Raw genomic sequence first — 18667 nt, forward strand, 5'->3', positions numbered from 1 at the left:
ATGCTTCACAATTTTGACAACTTGCAATTGACATCAAGTGGGATGATGCTACACTCATCAGTCAATTTCTTTATGGATTGCAATACGAAGTAAAGGAATTCATGCTCAACTTACCTGATCCTCAAACTTTGAGTCAAGCAATCGATTTTGTGGTAAAATGTGACAATCGACTTTTTGAATTTCGATTCGAGAGTTGTATATGGGAACCTCAATGTTATTACTCAATGGCAACATCAGCATCTTCACCAAACGTACATTCGGAAGTAGAAGACATGCAAATTGATGCGATACGTTTTAAACCCCTAACTGAGCAAGAAAAGGTTCGTTGTCGTCAAGAAGGATTATGTTTATACTGCGGAAAATCTAAGTACACTGCTCAACATTGTCCAAAGAAACAACGTAACTATAAAATGAGGGGTACGACGATCAAAGAAGACAACATGTCGGAAAACGGATTCGTCCAGCTACAATAGGGACCGTGCAGCTGGAACCTTGTACAATTCCTAATGAAGGTCCTATCCTCTCCTCAGAACCCTCTTCTTATTTTATAATAGAATTATATTTAGGACCTAAGAATTACAAAGCCTTTGCTTTATTAGATTCGGGAGCCTCAGCATGTTTTTTAGATGAACAATTTGTTAAAAGTCATAATATACCTTTTGTACAGAAAACTAAACCCGTACATGTAGAAGTCATTGATGGCCGTCCTTTGTCTTCTGGAGATGTCACTCAGGAAATTCGCCCTATAAAAGTAATAATAAACGGTCATGTTAGTTACATAGCTTTTAACATAATTAAATCTCCGTCCAATCCAGTTATTTTAGGTTTATCCTGGCTAGAAAAATATAACCCTCGAATAGATTGGAATTCTCGTAAACTTGATTTTTCCCAAAGCATTATTAATAGTTCTACCAAGCAAGTAAAAAGTTATAAATCTAGTATAGTAAAACCCGTACTTATAGGTGCAAAAGCATTTATATACGCAGCAAAAGAAGGATCAACTTTTGCTATTTATGCTGCACCTATTTCTGAAAGCGTAAAGACTTCAAGTGGCATTCCAAGTCAATATCAGAATTATCAAGACGTTTTTGAGAAAAAGAATGCAGATATTCTTCCTGAGCATCGCCCATATGATTGTTCAATCGACCTCAAGGAAGGAACTCAGCCACCATTTGGACCAATTTACAGTTTATCGCAAGATGAGTTGGCTGAATTCAAGACATATATTGACGAGAATTTAGCAAAGAATTTCATACGCCATTCAAAATCTCCAGCAGGAGCTCCAATTCTATTCGTAAAGAAAAAAGATGGATCTTTGCAAATGTATGTTGACTATCGAGGACTCAACAAAATCACAATCAAGAACAGGTATCCATTACCTTTGATATCAAGACTCCTTCACCAGTTGAATCAAGCTAAGATTTATACAAAAATAGATCTAAGAAGAGTATATAATCTAGTACAAATCAAGGAAGGAGATGAATGGAAGACTGCATTTCGAACCAGGTACGGACATTTTGAATATAATGTCATGCCTTTTGGACTCACGATTGCACGAGCTACTTTTCAACATCTCATAAATGATATATTTCGTGAATTCTTAGACAATTTTGTCGTCTGCTACCTAGACGATATCCTGATCTATTCTAACAATGTCGAAGAGCATAAAATACATGTTCGTCAAGTATTACAAAAACTTAGACATGCAGGATTGTACGCCAAGATGGAAAAGTGTGTATTTCATACTACTCAAGTTGACTTTTTAGGATACATCATTTCAAATGATGGTCTTATGATGGATTCTAAAAAAGTTCAGACAATCATGGATTAGAAGATTCCAAGGACAGTAAGAGATGTCCAATGTTTCTTGGGATTTTCCAATTACTATCGGATCTTCATCAAAGACTTTTTATGAGTTGCAGCTTTACTTACACGCTTGACCAATAAAGACAAATTCCAATGGAATCAAGAAGCGGAAGCAGCATTTGAAGCCTTGAAGACATCGTTTGTATCTGCATCAGTCTTATATCGTGTTGACTTTTCCAAGGCATTTTTTATGGAAACAGACGCATTGGATTTTGCCTTGGGTGCAGTTTTGTCACAAATGGGAACAGATGACAAACTTCATCCGATAGCTTTTCATTCAAGAAAATTCTCAGCAGTCGAGATCAATTATGAGATCCACGATAAAGAACTGCTTGCAATCATGGATTCCTTTCAAGAATGGCATCATTATCTAGAAGGCGCTTCTAGTCCAGTCATTGTGTATACAGATCACAAGAACCTCGAGTATTTCATGTCAACACACATGTTGAATCGTCGTCAAGCTCGTTGGAGTATGTCTTTGTCAAGATTTGAGTTCATTATCACTTATCGGCCAGAAAAACAACAAGGTTTGTCCGATGCATTGTCTAGATGTTTTTATTTTGTACCAAAAGAAAGAGATCCAGCTTTTGAGCAACAAAGAATGGTCCTCTTGAAACCGGAGCAATTTCATCTCCGAGCAATGAAATCAACATTGACTGTTGATTCAACTTTTCTCAAGCAAATCCAGTCCAGTATGTCCTTAGACCCTCTTATTCATGATATTGAAAATAATTCTTCCAAGTCTCATGATTCTTCTAAGTTTGAGTTCAAGAATAATCTATTATATTTTAAAGAATGCCTATAAGTTCCAGAAGGAGAAGCACGTTTACGTGTTCTTCAAGCACGTCATGATTTTCCAGCAGTAAGACACTTTGGATATAATAAGACTTTGGAACTCATATCAAGAGATTTTTGGTGGCCACAAATGTGGAAGTCAGTCAAAGACTTTGTACAATCATGTAATATTTGTTCAAGATCAAAAACTCCTCGTCATCGACCTTACGGACTTCTTCAGCCATTACCTATACCAGAACAACCATGGTCTTCTGTTTCTATGGATTTCATCACAGATCTTCTAAGCTCAAGATCTTATGATTCTATATTTGTGATAGTAGATCGTTTCACCAAGATGGCACATTTTGTGTCATGTACAAAATCTATCACATGTGAAGAAACAGCTAAGCTTTTCATTGATAATATCTATCGCTATCATGGATTACCTAAAGATATCATATCGGATAGGGAAACTCAATTTGTGTCGAGATTTTGGAGGACCCTTTTCAAGATTTTAAAAGTGGACATAAAGCTATCTTCGGTTTTCCATCCTCAAACTGATGGACAAACAGAGCGCGTAAACCAAGTCTTGGAGCAGTATTTAAGGTGTACCATCAACTACCAACAAGATGATTGGACAACCCTTCTACCATTGGCAGAGTTTGCTTATAATAATACGGTACATTCCTCCACGCAACAAACACCTTTCTTTGCCAATTATGGCTATCATCCACGACTTGATGCTTTTGATTTTTTAAAAATTGATAATCCTGCAGCAGAAGATATGGCAAATCGGTTGTCAGAGTTACATGTAATAATGAAGGCGTAATTGAAGGAAGCTCAAGAATGACAAAAGATAAACGCAGATGTATATCGTAAGGAGCAACCACAACTCAACATGGGTGATAAGGTATGGCTACTTTGTCGTAATATCAAGACCACTCATCCTTGCGACAAGTTGGACTATCGAAGGCTGGGACCATTTTCTATTTCTGCACAAATCAATCCAGTTGCATATCGTTTACATCTACCGAAGACAATGAAAATCCATCCAGTATTCCACATGTCTCTTCTTGAACCATACAAGACAGTGGACATACCAAGAAGACGACAAGCTCCACCTCCTCCTATAGAAGTGGACAATAATAAAGAATTTGAAGTAGAAGAAGTCTTAGATTCAAGGTGGCGTCGAAATAAAATAGAATATCTTGTCCATTGGCGCGGATATGATATTAGTGAATGCACATGGGAGCCAATGAAGAATCTTGCAAATGCAGCAAAGGCGGTGGAGGCTTTTCATCGACGACATCCATCAAAATCAAGATGAAAACCTTCTTTATAAAAGAAACAACATCTAGGCAAGATAACATTCTACTTTCAATTCTTGTTCGTAGCTTCGTTGTAGTAGTGGCGCTCAGGAGATGGAGAACCAACAACCAACAGATTTAACTCAAGAGCCTTCATTTGCTGACCTGTTGGACGAGACATTACGATTGTCACAACCTTCAAGACGACGCAATCAAGATGAAGATCTTGAAGAATGACATGTTCTTCCTCGAATAGATGGTGAGATACAACGCATTTGGTATCACGATTTGGGAAGGGACTCCCGATGTTTGGTGATTTTGCTAGAGGTAGGAACAACTCCTGATGGTGTTCCCAATATTCTATTCGAAGGAAGTTACGAAGGCCTCAACAATGACAAAATAACTGGGTGGTCTTCCCGCCCTGGTATGGGACACTACCGATGGTTGAAAGGTCCTATCAATCATCTTCGAAGAGAACAGAGATCAGAGTATGTGGCGAATACAATTCGTCGTATCATAGATTTCCTCAACATATGATGACCGCTCCTCGTGGAAGTCGTCCCTAGAAGGGGGGGTAATGTCACGGCCATAATCATGTAAGCTAATAATTACATATAGAAATAGGTAGAAATAAGTAAAAGTAGGTAAAAGTAAGTTAATTCTATAATATTTAATATAGAAGCTTCTTAGAAATTTCCTAGACGCTGCTTTGACTTCATAGGTGTCTTTAATTGACTTTTCGGATTAGAAACGTGGTCAACAAGTTGGCCATGTGCCACACATATTATTAGCTTGAAGATCAAGCTAACTATGTGGCCCACACGTAGAAAAACTTGCCTTGTAAGTCAAGGCATGTGCCCTACAAAGTCAACACATATTGGAGGTCCTATAGAACGTCGCCACGTAGCCCCTAGTTAGAGAGTATATATAGAGACAAGAGTGAAGGCTTCTTCACTCTTGTCAACTCCTTTCTTGCTTCTAGTCTGTTTCAAGGGTCTCTAGTTTTCTTGTCTTTTGGCACTAGCCATTCCAGTTTCTCTTTCAATATATATACTTGTTTATATATATTTTGTTATCTCTCTTTGAGTGAATGCTCACTTGTTTGAATTGTTTTTTCATCGAGTTCTTGTCCTTGACATTGGTCCCAATGTTAACTTTTCCATATTTGATAATCGAGAAAATTGCCTTTTAAATTCTCTTAATAATTTTGTAGCTTGTAAAATTTTGTTAGGTTGCTCAATCTATTTCAAGAATGATATGTAGGTAACTGGATCAGTATCTTCCAAAAAATACTCATCCTTCAATGTATGTGAAAATACCTTCTATAAACTTCCAAATTATCCCATAATAGACCTTATATGTTTTCTTATCTCTAGTACCATAGTAAGCTCAAATAATTGAATCATCTCTTTCTCAAAAATATGATTCAATTTCATTTCCTGTACATAATATTTTAAATATTTGAAAATATCTCTCCCATCAAATTGGTCAGTCGTGTTAACCACTACTTGTAATACTTTGGTTGCTAAAGCCTCTTTACGATCATTGCCTTGTTGCTGTTGCATAAATAATGTAAATGCTTGAAATATTTTTGCTATGTTTGAATCAAAGTATATACCTTGTTCACTAGTAGAAATTCCACTTGAAGTTGCACTTGAAGATCCACTTGAAGCTCCATCCAAAGCTCTATCAAAAAGTCCAAATTCAACCTTCTTGTCTTCTTATGCCATCAATTCTAAATAATCACAAATATAATCTAATACCTCCCACCCTAAACTTTCACATCCACTTCACCACCTATGTCGTATTATGTGTTGTCTTGCTCAAGAATACATCGAGCACCTAGCTGTAGAAGGTGAGATTGTATTTCACAAGTATCCAAGAAATCCTAATAGATTTCATCCATACAAGAAGAATATAATCTGAATTTTAATTCAAAAGTGCTAAAAACACTCTTTTTAATAGCCTTAACTATATATAAATCTCAATTACCTTGTTCCTTTCATATTTAAGCAATTTAGATTTTTCTTATAAGCCCCAATCCTAATCAATGAGCTTTAACAAGCTGTAACATCCAATCCAAATGTCCACTTGATGTAAAATTTTGCATGTAATTTTCAATATAAGTCTTCTAAATTCTCAAGAATTTTTAGCCCAATCCAACTTACAAATTGTGAAAAAACCTCGAAAAAGTGCAGTGAAGTCACTTGGCCACCAACTTGAAAAGTGAAGCAGAAATCCTAGTAGTGTTTTCTCCCTTTCCGACTAATAACTTTGACTCAAAATTGATATAAAACTTGATCTTCAAGTCCTTCAATACCGTGCCAAATTTCACCTTAATTCAACTAATAGATCTCCAGATATCATAGAAATCCTATCCAACCTCAAATTACCAACTTCTAAAACCCTCTTATGCTAAAACCCAGATATCTCTAAACCACGCCATTAAATTATCACAAAATTTTGTATACACTTAGCACACCTAATAATCTAAATAAAATCAAATTTTTAACTATGGATGTTACACCAATTGTATGAACTAGTTAAAATTGCTAGCCTTAATTATTCTATATAAAATCCAAATCACCAATACAAATCCTGATTTTGAACAACAATTGCTAAGTCTTCAAAACCCCTTCAAAAAAAATCCTTATGCCTTTAGAAAGAAATTCAAGCTAACTCTCAAACCCTATCCTCCAATCTTCAAATGAATCCTTATTTTTCCCTAGGCTATCATTTTAGTGGCCATAGGTTTGATTTCGACCCTGACTCACAAACAGTCGACCCCCGCATATCAATCTAACTTATCCTAAGGATTTTTTAGCCCAACCCTACTTTCAACTTAATCCTAGTATCAACAATATTAATTATTTATCTCTTCTAACCTGATTTTATCAATTTATGGTCTTTTTAAGGTAGTAGAAGAGTCTCTACAATCTAAAAGGTAAAATTACTAACTAACCTTCAACCTACTAATTATTAAGATAAGAAAATAAGCTAAGAGGCTTTTATAAAAGCCATGTTTAGATACCTCAAATTATAATTGAACTAAGATAATTAGATACTAATTAGAAATTTAATTTTGATTATAATTTCACTATATCGTTGTATTACATCACGACACTGGTCCTAATTGGCAAAGTCCAAAAAGCATTGCATATTTCTTATTGTTCTTCTAATCTTCCAATCTATAATAGTTTGGAACTTCTTAGGATCTATTATAAAGCCTTTATTAGAAATAATATATCTTAAGAAGTCAACTTGAGGGAAATATATACTTTTCTATCCTAGTATATAATCATGTATCTCTAAGTTTTTGTAACATATAATAAATATGAAGTTCATGTTCTTTTATGTTTTTAAAGCATATTAGAATGTTTTCTAAATATCAAACAACAAAATCATTAAAAAAATTCACAAAAAATATCATTCATAGAATATTAAAAAGTGATTGGTGCATTTGAGAGTCTGTAAGATATAATATTATATTTAAAATATCATTACCTAGTTGAAAAAATAGTCTTTATTTATTTCTTTTTTTATGTAGATTAAATTAAATTTTTCTTATAAATCTTTGTTTTATCAATTTGGCAAAGAACTCTTAAAATCATAGATAAAGAATATCTATTCTTGATGTTGATCTTAATGAATAATTGATAGTCTATGTACATCCATAGAGATCTATCATTTTTCTTCACAAATAAGATAGGAGCTCCTAATAGAGATTTTAAATGGCATATGAAGTTCTTGACCAAATTCTTATTAATATATTCTATTAGTACATCCATCTTGTTCCGTAATAAATTGTACATTGGTCTAAATGGCAGTTAAGCTCCTTCTTAGAGATCAATTGAATGATCATAGAATCAATGCTTTGGAAGAATATTTATATTATTTTTTTCAAAAATTTCTTAAAAATCTTGATATTAACTAAAAATACCACTTAAAATCTTTCTACCATCAAAAAAAGAATTGGCATAAATAACAAAAGATAATCCTTCTTTTGTCACATGCATGAAAACTCTCGCACCTATCAATAAGAATTTGGATGTACTAAACTTATGTATTTCTACTTAATTAATAAAATTTTGGATTAAACTACAAGAAAAATAAAAGTTATAAAAAATCCAATCTATATGAAGATTATATTTTTTTAACCATCATAATCTTAAAGTAATTAAGTTGGAGGGAGATCTTATCACATTAAATATTATTATACTATTATGATCTTTAATTGCTACATCTAAAAGAATAGTCTTATGGATAATATCACTAAAAGATAACAAATAATCATCTATGACTTCTATATGTACATGTTTAGTTTTCTTGATTAAATATATTTCTTATTTTTTGACAAAGACTTCATCTATAAAATAAGTTGAGGCTTTTGAATCTAATAAGGCAAAGACTTTGTGATTTTGGATTCTAAACACATATCTATTGTAAAACAAGGTGAAATATTTGAAGAAAGAATAGGACCTTTACTAGGTGTTGTACATGATTCTAGCCACACAATCCTTATTGTAGTTGAAAAAACTTATTTTTTGACACATTATCTTTTTTGGCAATTGTATTTTTCATTTTGTGATTGCATTTTTTCTTTAGATAATATTGAATAATATGATTACCTTCTCTACAATATAAGTACAAATTTTTTTTATTGAAATTAAATTATTTCTTGTTCATTTAGAGATTTAAAACATATTTTATCAATTTGCATTGGTTTTGGCCTTGATGAATAAATTTTTGAAAACTTAGGAGTTGCTAATATTACTTGATTTATTCTACTTCAACCAAATTTTTATTATTGATGCCTTTTAAATAATCAATTTTCATATGCAATGGCTTCAGCAATAAATTTTTCCAAAGATTTTGCTTTTGGTATTATCAATAATAAATCTTTGATGTTATTCTTCAATTTATATCAAAATTAATCAATAAGGACTTTGTCACTTTAATCTACTTTGCAATAAAGGTTTTGAAATTCAGCAACATAAATGGTGGTTGACCATTGTTGTATGTTGTGATTTTTTATTTGAAAATACATTGAATACCTAGATATAGAGAGTTTAGCTTTAACTTATTGGCCAAGCTCCAATAAATGATTTATTTTTAATATAAAAGAAAAATAAATACAAAAATATTAAAAGATATTCTACTAATAAAAATCTTTTATATTTGAGAAGGTTTATACATAAGGCATTTTAGAGCATCTAAAAATTTCCTAACATCCTTTGCTATACCCAATCATAATTAATCATTTGCTGATAAGTTAGATTTTCAATAATTTCAAAAAAAATCTATAATCTACTTTCAAAAATCCACCTTTATATCATAATTTTTTCATAACTCTATATATCTATTTTTAATATATATATATATATATATATAAAGTCTTGGCTCTTAAAAACTCCTTTGTTTTAGATAAAATGCTCAAATTATATCACAATCTTTTTAAAAAAAAAAAAAAAAAAAAAATCAAAAAAGATTTTTTTCTATAAATTTTAGAATTTTATATCTCTTCATTCATTTATTCAAATTTTTTCAAATTTCTAGATAATATAATATCTATCTTTAAGCTTTACCATAAAAAATAAATCATAAATTTATTGTAGATCAACTAGCATCTTAGAAATCCTAGCAGGTACTCTAAATCCCAATTTATAAGCACTTAAGTACTATTTTTTTTATATCTCAAAAATCCAAAGTTCAAATGCTATAAAATTTTTTATATAGCTTTGTAACATAATAATACACATTTGAAAAAAAAATTAGCTAAATTTTCATCCAAAAACTTGAGATATGGCTAGAATCAAATTCCTCATGAAATTGATTCATTGATAAACCTCAATTTGAAAGTGTTGTCTTCAAGTAGTCCTTGCTCCTCTAAATCTATCCTAAAGTTTGTGCTTTTTGTATGTAAAATATATTCTTTTAAATAAATTTTTCAACTACATGATCCAATCTTCAAAATTCCTTCATATACATGGACTGTACTATAATGAGTGATAGTAGATACAAAATCTACACCTTGATTTTAAGTGCCTATATTCTTTTTTTTAATAAGTTTTATATAATGTATGCTTTAAACATCAAATTAAAGAAAAAAAATAAGATTTCAAGGCTCATCAATGTTTATTAAAGATAGCTCTAAATATATAAAAAATATTATCAACATAAAAATTAACCTCAATAGTACCCTTTTTAGACTGACTACTTCAAAGTAGCAATCAAAATACATTTTATAACCAACTAAAATCTAAAAACATAACTCACACTACATCAAATAGTAAATTATGTATTATATATATAATAAATTATGTATTATATATATAATAAATTATGTATATATATATATATATATATATATATATATAGATATATTATTTTTACTTGGTAGCCAAACCACAACACAACACTGTGATCCTTGTTGTAGAGGTAAGAGCTTGGTCTTTGCTATTCTTTTTTCATCACTTTCTCCAAATTTTATGGTAAATATTTCTAGAAATAAATTCAAATTACAAAAGAATTTTTAATCTTTTTCCTTCATATGTACAAATCAAAAGAAAGCACTTTCACATAGAAATGGGCTTATGAAGCCAACTTGAGTAAATCCATAAAGATATTGGAATAGTTGCAATCTTAGTTAGAACTTGATTTATTGCAAAAATCTTTAAAATTTTGATCTTGTTCTATGATACTTCTCAAGCATGCTAATTTTTTTTTCTTTATTCTTATAGAAATAAGACTTCCTAAATTTTATTGTGAGATTAATCTACTTTCTTCTATCAACCACATAATTTTTTGGCATAGATTCTAAATTTTTTCTATAGACATAAGAATAATGCTTCTATGATTGGTATTGGTGATGCGTGAAATTTTCATCCTAATAATATTAACAAGCTTATAAAGATTTGTAATAGTTACAAATTTATTTTCAATTTCACAACATATAACATCTATGATTCTTTTTTCCATTTCAAACAACTTAATAAATCCACAAGTCAAATTAAAAGATTATAAATGACAACCTTTAATGTCAAATGAGAATTTTCACAAAAAATAGTGATCTGATCTTTTCAAGGAAAAAATCAAGGTTGAAAAAATTAAAAAAAATGTTAGTTTAAAGGTTGATAGTTCACAACCTTCAAATACAACAATAGAAGTGGAATTATCCACTTACTTCTAAAATACAAAACAAGAATATTGAATTCTTTACTTTTATCAAACTGTCAAGGATATGAATCAAGAAAAGAAGAATCTCAAAATATTCTTATGTAACTCAAGAAGAATAAGTATTCATTCTAAAATTATTATAGTATTAAGACTAAAATGACTATTGCTAAAGATAAGAAGAATATAAATTCTTGAGATTAAACTAAAAATAAGAAAGGCATTGATAAGAGTGAAGAAGGCTTTACTCTTGCTTCTATATATACTATCTAACTAAAAGCTACTTCGCAACATTCTATAGGACCTCAAATACATGGCTAATTTGTAAGACACATGACTTAACTTGCAAGGCAAATTTTCTATATGTACAGTGTATTGTTAGCTTATACCACAAGCTATCAATATATATAATACATGGCTAATTTGTTGGTCAAGTTTCTAACCAACCAATGACCTATAGATATGTTTAAATATGAAATTGTGTCTATGAAGCTTTTAAAAAGCTTTTTTATAAGATATTATCAAATTAACCTACTTATACATATTCATAATATCTAGGTAATTGTAAAAGTAAATATGTATGTAACAAAATTAATCATAATTAAATCTTAATTAAAGCCTAAAATTTAAATCAAATCCTAATAAAATTCTAAAATAATCTTATTCAAATCCTAATCAAACTTTAAATCAAATCCAAATCAAATTCAAAAAAAACCTAAATAAATTCTTATCAATATCTATAATTATTTAAAATCTTAATTATTATTAATTTAACCATTGATCTAAATTAAAATTCTACCAAATTTTCAATCTACAAGAAAATATTAAGTACTTAAATATTTAAGAAAATTAAACTTATCAATTGAAAAAAAAAAAAAAAAAAAAAAAAAAAAAAAAAAAAAAATCCTAAAACTCTTGGATGTTGTCCACTTTCTTTTTCCAATCTAGATATTGATCTTTTAGCAGTAATTTTTCTTTACTAAATTGTTAAATTGATTTACAAAATGGCCAATTTATAAATACCTAAGTCAAAAAAATTCACCAAATTCTTCTTCAATCAAACCAATAACTTTTTAGGAATTATAGGAACCTTTATTGATACTAAATTTTAAATATCTAATATCTTAATCCAATAAAATACTCTTATTTTTTAATTGAACTATTTCATTGATCTCAAATATGTCAAACATAATCTACGTTGAAAGTTAGATGGATGTAATGTTATTAGTCCAGAGTTAAAGAAAAAATCAATCTTATATATCAAAAAGACACAATAATAGTATTAATGATCAAATGGATTGCTAAGATACTAGAAATTGGACAATTAAATTTCCAATTTTTATTACAATACAAGTTGCTTCCAACCATATGGTGGTAGATGGTAGCTCTTAAGTCTCAACTATTTTACAATTTTGTTGTACCAATGCAATTGGGGATCAATTCTATAAAATCAAGTCGTTTCCATGTAAAAAAAAAATCATTCCAAAGATCACCCTTATACCTCAAAAAGACAAAGAAGAATTGTTATGTTACAGTTTGTCGCATTATCCTTATGTTTTGATAATCAAGCCAAGATTCTCCAAACTAAAGGCATCTCATTTGCATAAAGTAGGCTTATATTGACATATGAAATAAGGAGTACTTCATCATAGTAGTAGAAGTCATAGCTTGCTTCAACTTGCTCTCAAATAAAGCAAAGACATAGAATATTGCCTTTAAATTATTACATGAAGCGTAGATAAACATACTTCACTCATATCATGGAATATATCAAGAGACAAATGTATGGGCATTTATGCCAGAAAAGATGACTTACTCTCCCACATAGTCTTATAAGCTAGCACAATCTTTAACACAAATGGATTGACAACTTCTACAACAATGTCACATTGTACCAACACTTATAGAAATAAAGTGAATGAATGTACTATGAATTTCTTACAAATTATGGTAGAATAATGTGTGGTATAGACAATAGGAATATAAAGAAGCCAACACCATTTAATTCTTATAGTTCCAATCAATTATAATAAATGCATAGAAAGGCAAAGTAAGCGATAATGTTGGTTAATATTTTTTTATCTATCACTTAAAATATATATATATATATATATATATACATTGCATAAATTTTTGAAATATATATTTGCTATTTGGGTCATGTTTGAGGAGTTGAATATTGAAAAAAATAATAGTAGGAATCTTAGCATGTTCTAGCCAAGTGTCACGGCCATAATCATGTAAGCTAATAATTACATATAGAAATAGATAGAAGTAAGTTAATTGTATAATATTTGATATAGAAGCTTCCTAGAAACTTCCTAGATGCTGCTTTGACTTCATAGGTGTCTTTAATTGACTTTTTGGATTAGAAACGTGGTCAACAAGTTGGCCATGTGCCACACATATTGTTAGCTTGAAGATCAAGCTAACTATGTGGCCCACACGTAGAAAAACTTGCCTTGTAAGTCAAGGCATGTGTCCTACAAAGTCAACACATATTGGTGGTCATATAGAACGTCGCCACGTAGCCCCTAGTTAGATAGTATATATAGAGACAAGAGTGAAGGCTTCTTCACTCTGGTCAACTCCTTTCTTGCTTCTAGTCCAGGTTCAAGAGTCTTTAATTTCTTGTCTTGTGGCAATAGCCATTCCAGTTTTCTTTTAATATACCTACTTGTTTATATTTTGACTTATTATATCGAGATAGCCTTTTGGTGTATATTTTCCCTCATCGAGTCTTTGTCCTTGACAGATTGACAAGAATACACTTACAATATCAGAGCTTTGTTTTTTCTTGAGTAAGAGTGGATTACCCCTTTCTCTTGACAAGACATAAGCGTATTAGAAGTTTGCAGATTACCCACTTCTAAACTGATATTGTTCTTAGTATCTTCTTTGTTATCAAGTCTTTCTTTTCTTTTGTCTTGAGCAATATCAAACAAATTTTTCTTCTTAGTGTCATTATGGCAGAGCTTGTTGAAATGAAGAGTGCAATGGCATAAATGCAAGAGCAAATGAGGGAGTTAATGCTTGCGATGCATCAACTCAATTCACCAACACAGGAAAGAACAAGAATAGCAGAAAGTGGAGATATAGAGATGATCGGAGCTGCTTCAACATCTACAACAAATCACGTTCCTTCTCCAATTGTACAACACCCTATAAGCACTAGAGAACCAAGAATTGTCTTACCTGAGAAATTTGATGGTACGAGATCAAAGTTTCGAGGGTTCATCAATCAAGTACAATTGGCAATTGAACTTCAACCGCAAAGCTATCCAACTCCAGGATCACAAGTCAGGTTTATTGGCACTCTACTTTCTGGTTCTGCATTATCGTGGTTTTCGTCTTTTCTTGAACAACGAAATCCAATATTGGACAATTTGGAAGCTTTTTTGGTGGAGTTTTGATCTATGTATGGTGAACACGATGCAACTCGTGTTGCAACAAATAAGATCTGAATTCTGCGACAAGAAAATCGCTCAGTAACAGTATATGCTTCACAATTTCGACAACTTGCAATTGACATCAAGTGGGATGATGCTGCACTCATCAGTCAATTTCTTTATGGATTGCAATACGAAGTAAAGAAATTGATGCTCAACTTACCTGATCCTCAAACTTTGAGTCAAGCAATCGATTTTACGGTAAAATGTGATAATCGACTTTTTGAATTTCGATCTGAGAATCATTCACGGGAACCTCAACGTTATTACTCAATGGCAACATCAACATCTTTGCCAAACGTACATTCAGAAGTAGAAGACATGCAAATTGACGCGGTACGTTTTAAACCTCTAAGTGAGCAAGAAAAGATTCGTCATCGTCAAGAAGGATTATGTTTGTATTGCGGAGAACCTAAGCACACTGCTCAACATTGTCCAAAGAAACGACGCAACTATAAAATGAGGGGTACGACGGTCAAAGAAGACAACATGTCGGAAAACGGATTCGTCCAGCGACAATAGGGACCGTGCAGCTGGAACCTTGTACAATTCCTAATGAAGGTCCTATCCTCTCCTCAGAACCCTCTCCTTGTTTTATAATAGACTTATATTTAGGACCTAAGAATTACAAAGCCTCTGCTTTATTAGATTCGGGAGCCTCAGCATGTTTTTTAGATGAACAATTTGTTAAAAGTCGTAAAATACCCTTTGTACAGAAACCTAAACCAGTACATGTAGAAGTCATAGATGGTCGTCCCTTGTCTTCTAGAGATGTCACTCATGAAACTCATCCTATAAAAGTAACAATAGACGGTCATGATAGCTACATAGCTTTTAACATAATTAAATCCCCGTCCAATCCAGTTATTTTAGGTTTATCCTGGCTAGAAAAATATAACCCTCGAATAGATTGGAATTCGCGTAAACTTGACTTTTCCCAAAGCATTATTAATAGTTCTACCAAGCAAGTAAAAAGTTATAAATCTAGTATAGTAAAACCCGTACTGATAGGTGCAAAAGCATTTATACACGCAGCAAAAGAAGGATCAACTTTTGCTATTTATGCTGCACCTATTTCTGAAAACGTAAAGACTTCAAGTGGCATTCTAAGTCAATATCAGGAGTATCAAGACGTTTTTGAGAAAAAGAATGCAGATATTCTTCCTGAGCATCGTCCATATGATTGTTCAATCGACCTCAAGGAAGGAACTCAGCCACCATTTTGACCAATTTATAGTTTATCGCAAGATGAGATGGCTGAACTCAAGACATATATTGACGAGAATTTAGCGAAGAATTTCATACGCCATTCAAAATCTCCAGCAGGAGCTCCAATTCTATTCGTAAAGAAAAAAGATGGATCTTTACGAATGTGTGTTGATTATCGAGGACTCAACAAGATCACAATCAAGAACAGGTATCCATTACCTTTGATATCAGGACTCCTTGACCAGTTGAATCAAGCTAAGATCTATACAAAAATAGATCTAAGAGGAGCATATAATCTAGTACGGATCAAAGAAGGAGATGAATGGAAGACTGCGTTTCGAACCAGGTATGGACATTTCGAATATAATGTCATGCCCTTTGGACTCACGAATGCACCAGCTGCTTTTTAACATCTCATGAATGATGTATTTCGTGAATTCTTAGACAATTTTGTCGTCTGCTATCTAGACGATATCCTGATCTATTCCAAGAACGTCGAAGAACATGAAATACATGTTCGTCAAGTATTACAAAAACTTAGAGATGCAGGATTGTACGCCAAGATGGAAAAGTGTGTATTTCACACTACTCAAGTTGACTTTTTAGGATACATCATTTCAAATGATGGTCTCATGATGGATTCTAAGAAAGTCCAAACAATCGTGGATTGGAAGATTCCAAGGACGGTAAGAGATGTCCAATGTTTCTTGGGATTCGCCAATTACTATCCGATCTTCATCAAAGATTTCTCACGAGTTGCAGCTCCACTTACACGCTTGACTAGTAAAGATAAATTTCAATGGAATCTAGAAGCGGAAGCAGCATTTGAAGCCTTGAAGACATCGTTTGTCTCTGCACCAGTCTTATATCGTGTTGACTTTTCCAAGGCATTTTTTATAGAAACAGATGCATCAGATTTTGCCTTGGGTGCAGTTTTATCACAAATGGGAACAGATGACAAACTCCATCCGATAGCTTTTCATTCAAGAAAATTCTCATCAGCCGAGATCAATTATGAGATCCACGATAAAGAACTTCTTGCAATCATGGATTCCTTTCAAGAATGGCATCATTATCTAGAAGGCGCTTCTAGTCCAGTCATTGTGTATACAGATCAAAAGAACCTCGAGTATTTCATGTCAACACACATGTTGAATCGTCGTCAAGCTCATTGGAGTATGTCTTTGTCAAGATTCGAGTTCATTATCACTTATCGGCCAGGAAAACAACAAGGTTTATCCGATGCCCTATCTAGACGTTCTTATTTTGCACCAAAAGAAGGAGATGCAGCTTTTAAGCAACAAAGAACGGTCCTCTTGAAACCGGAGCAATTTCATCTCCGAGCAATGAAATCAACATTGACTGTTGATTCAACTTTTCTCAAGCAAATCCAGTCCAGTATGTCCTCAGACCCTCTTGTTTATGATATCGAGAATAATTCTTCCAAGTCTCATGATTCTTCTAAGTTTGAGTTCAAGAATAATCTATTATATTTTGAAGGACGCCTATATGTTCCAGAAGGAGAAGCACGTTTACGTGTTCTTCAAGCACGTCATGACTTTCCAGCAGCAGGGCACTTCGGATATAATAAGACTTTGGAACTCATATCAAGAGATTTTTGGTGGCCACAAATGTGGAAGTCAGTCAAAGACTTTGTACAATCATGTGATATTTGTTCAAGATCAAAAATTCCTCGTCATCGACCTTACGGACTTCTTCAGCCATTACCTATACCAGAACAACCATGGTCTTCTGTTTCTATGGATTTCATCACAGATCTTCCAAGCTCAAGATCTTATGATTCTATATTTGTGATAGTAGATCGTTTCACCAAGATGGCACATTTTGTGCCATGTACAAAATCTATCACATGTGAAGAAACAGCTAAGCTTTTCATTGATAATATCTATCGCTATCATGGATTACCTAAAGATATCATATCAGATAGAGGAACTCAATTTGTGTCAAGATTTTGGAGGACCCTTTTCAAGATTTTAAAAGTGGACATAAAGCTATCTTCGGCTTTCCATCCTCAAACTGATGGACAAACAGAGTGCGTAAACCAAGTCTTGGAGCAATATTTAAGGTGTACTATCAACTACCAACAAGATGATTGGACAACCCTTCTGCCATTGGCAGAGTTTGCTTATAATAATACGGTACATTCTTCCACGCAACAAACACCTTTCTTTGCCAATTATGGCTATCATCCACGACTTGATACTTTTGATTTTTCAAAAGTTGATAATCCTGCAGCAGAAGATATGGCAAATTGGTTGTCAGAGTTACATGCAATAATGAAGACACAATTGAAGGAAGCTCAAGAACGACAAAAGATAAACGCAGATCTATATCGTAAGGAGCAACCACAAATCAACGTGGGTGATAAGGTATGGCTACTTCGTCGCAATATCAAGACTACTCGACCTTGTGACAAGTTGGACTATCGTAGGCTTGGCCCCTTTTCTGTTTCTGAACAGATCAACCCAGTTGCATATCGGTTACATCTACCGGAGTCAATGAAGATCCATCATGTATTCCACGTATCTCTTCTTGAACCATATAAGACAGTGGATATACAAGGAAGAAGACAAATGCCACCGCCTCCTATAGAAGTAGATAATAATGAAGAATTTGAGATGGAAGAGATATTAGACTCAAGGCGGCGCCGAAATAAGCTGGAATATCTTGTTCATTGGCGCGGATATGATATTAGTGAACGCACATGGGAGCCATCCAGGAATCTAGCAAATGCATCAGCTAAAGTCAAAGTTTTTCATCAACGACATCCATCAAAACCAAGATGAAAATCTCTCTTATAAAAGAGACAAGATTGAGGCAAGATAACATTTAATTTCCTATCCTTGTTTGTAATTTCTTTACATTTGT

This window comes from Physcomitrium patens, chromosome 4 (assembly GCF_059467195.1).
Source record: "Physcomitrium patens ecotype Gransden chromosome 4, ASM5946719v1, whole genome shotgun sequence".
Taxonomy (NCBI): Eukaryota; Viridiplantae; Streptophyta; class Bryopsida; order Funariales; family Funariaceae; genus Physcomitrium; species Physcomitrium patens.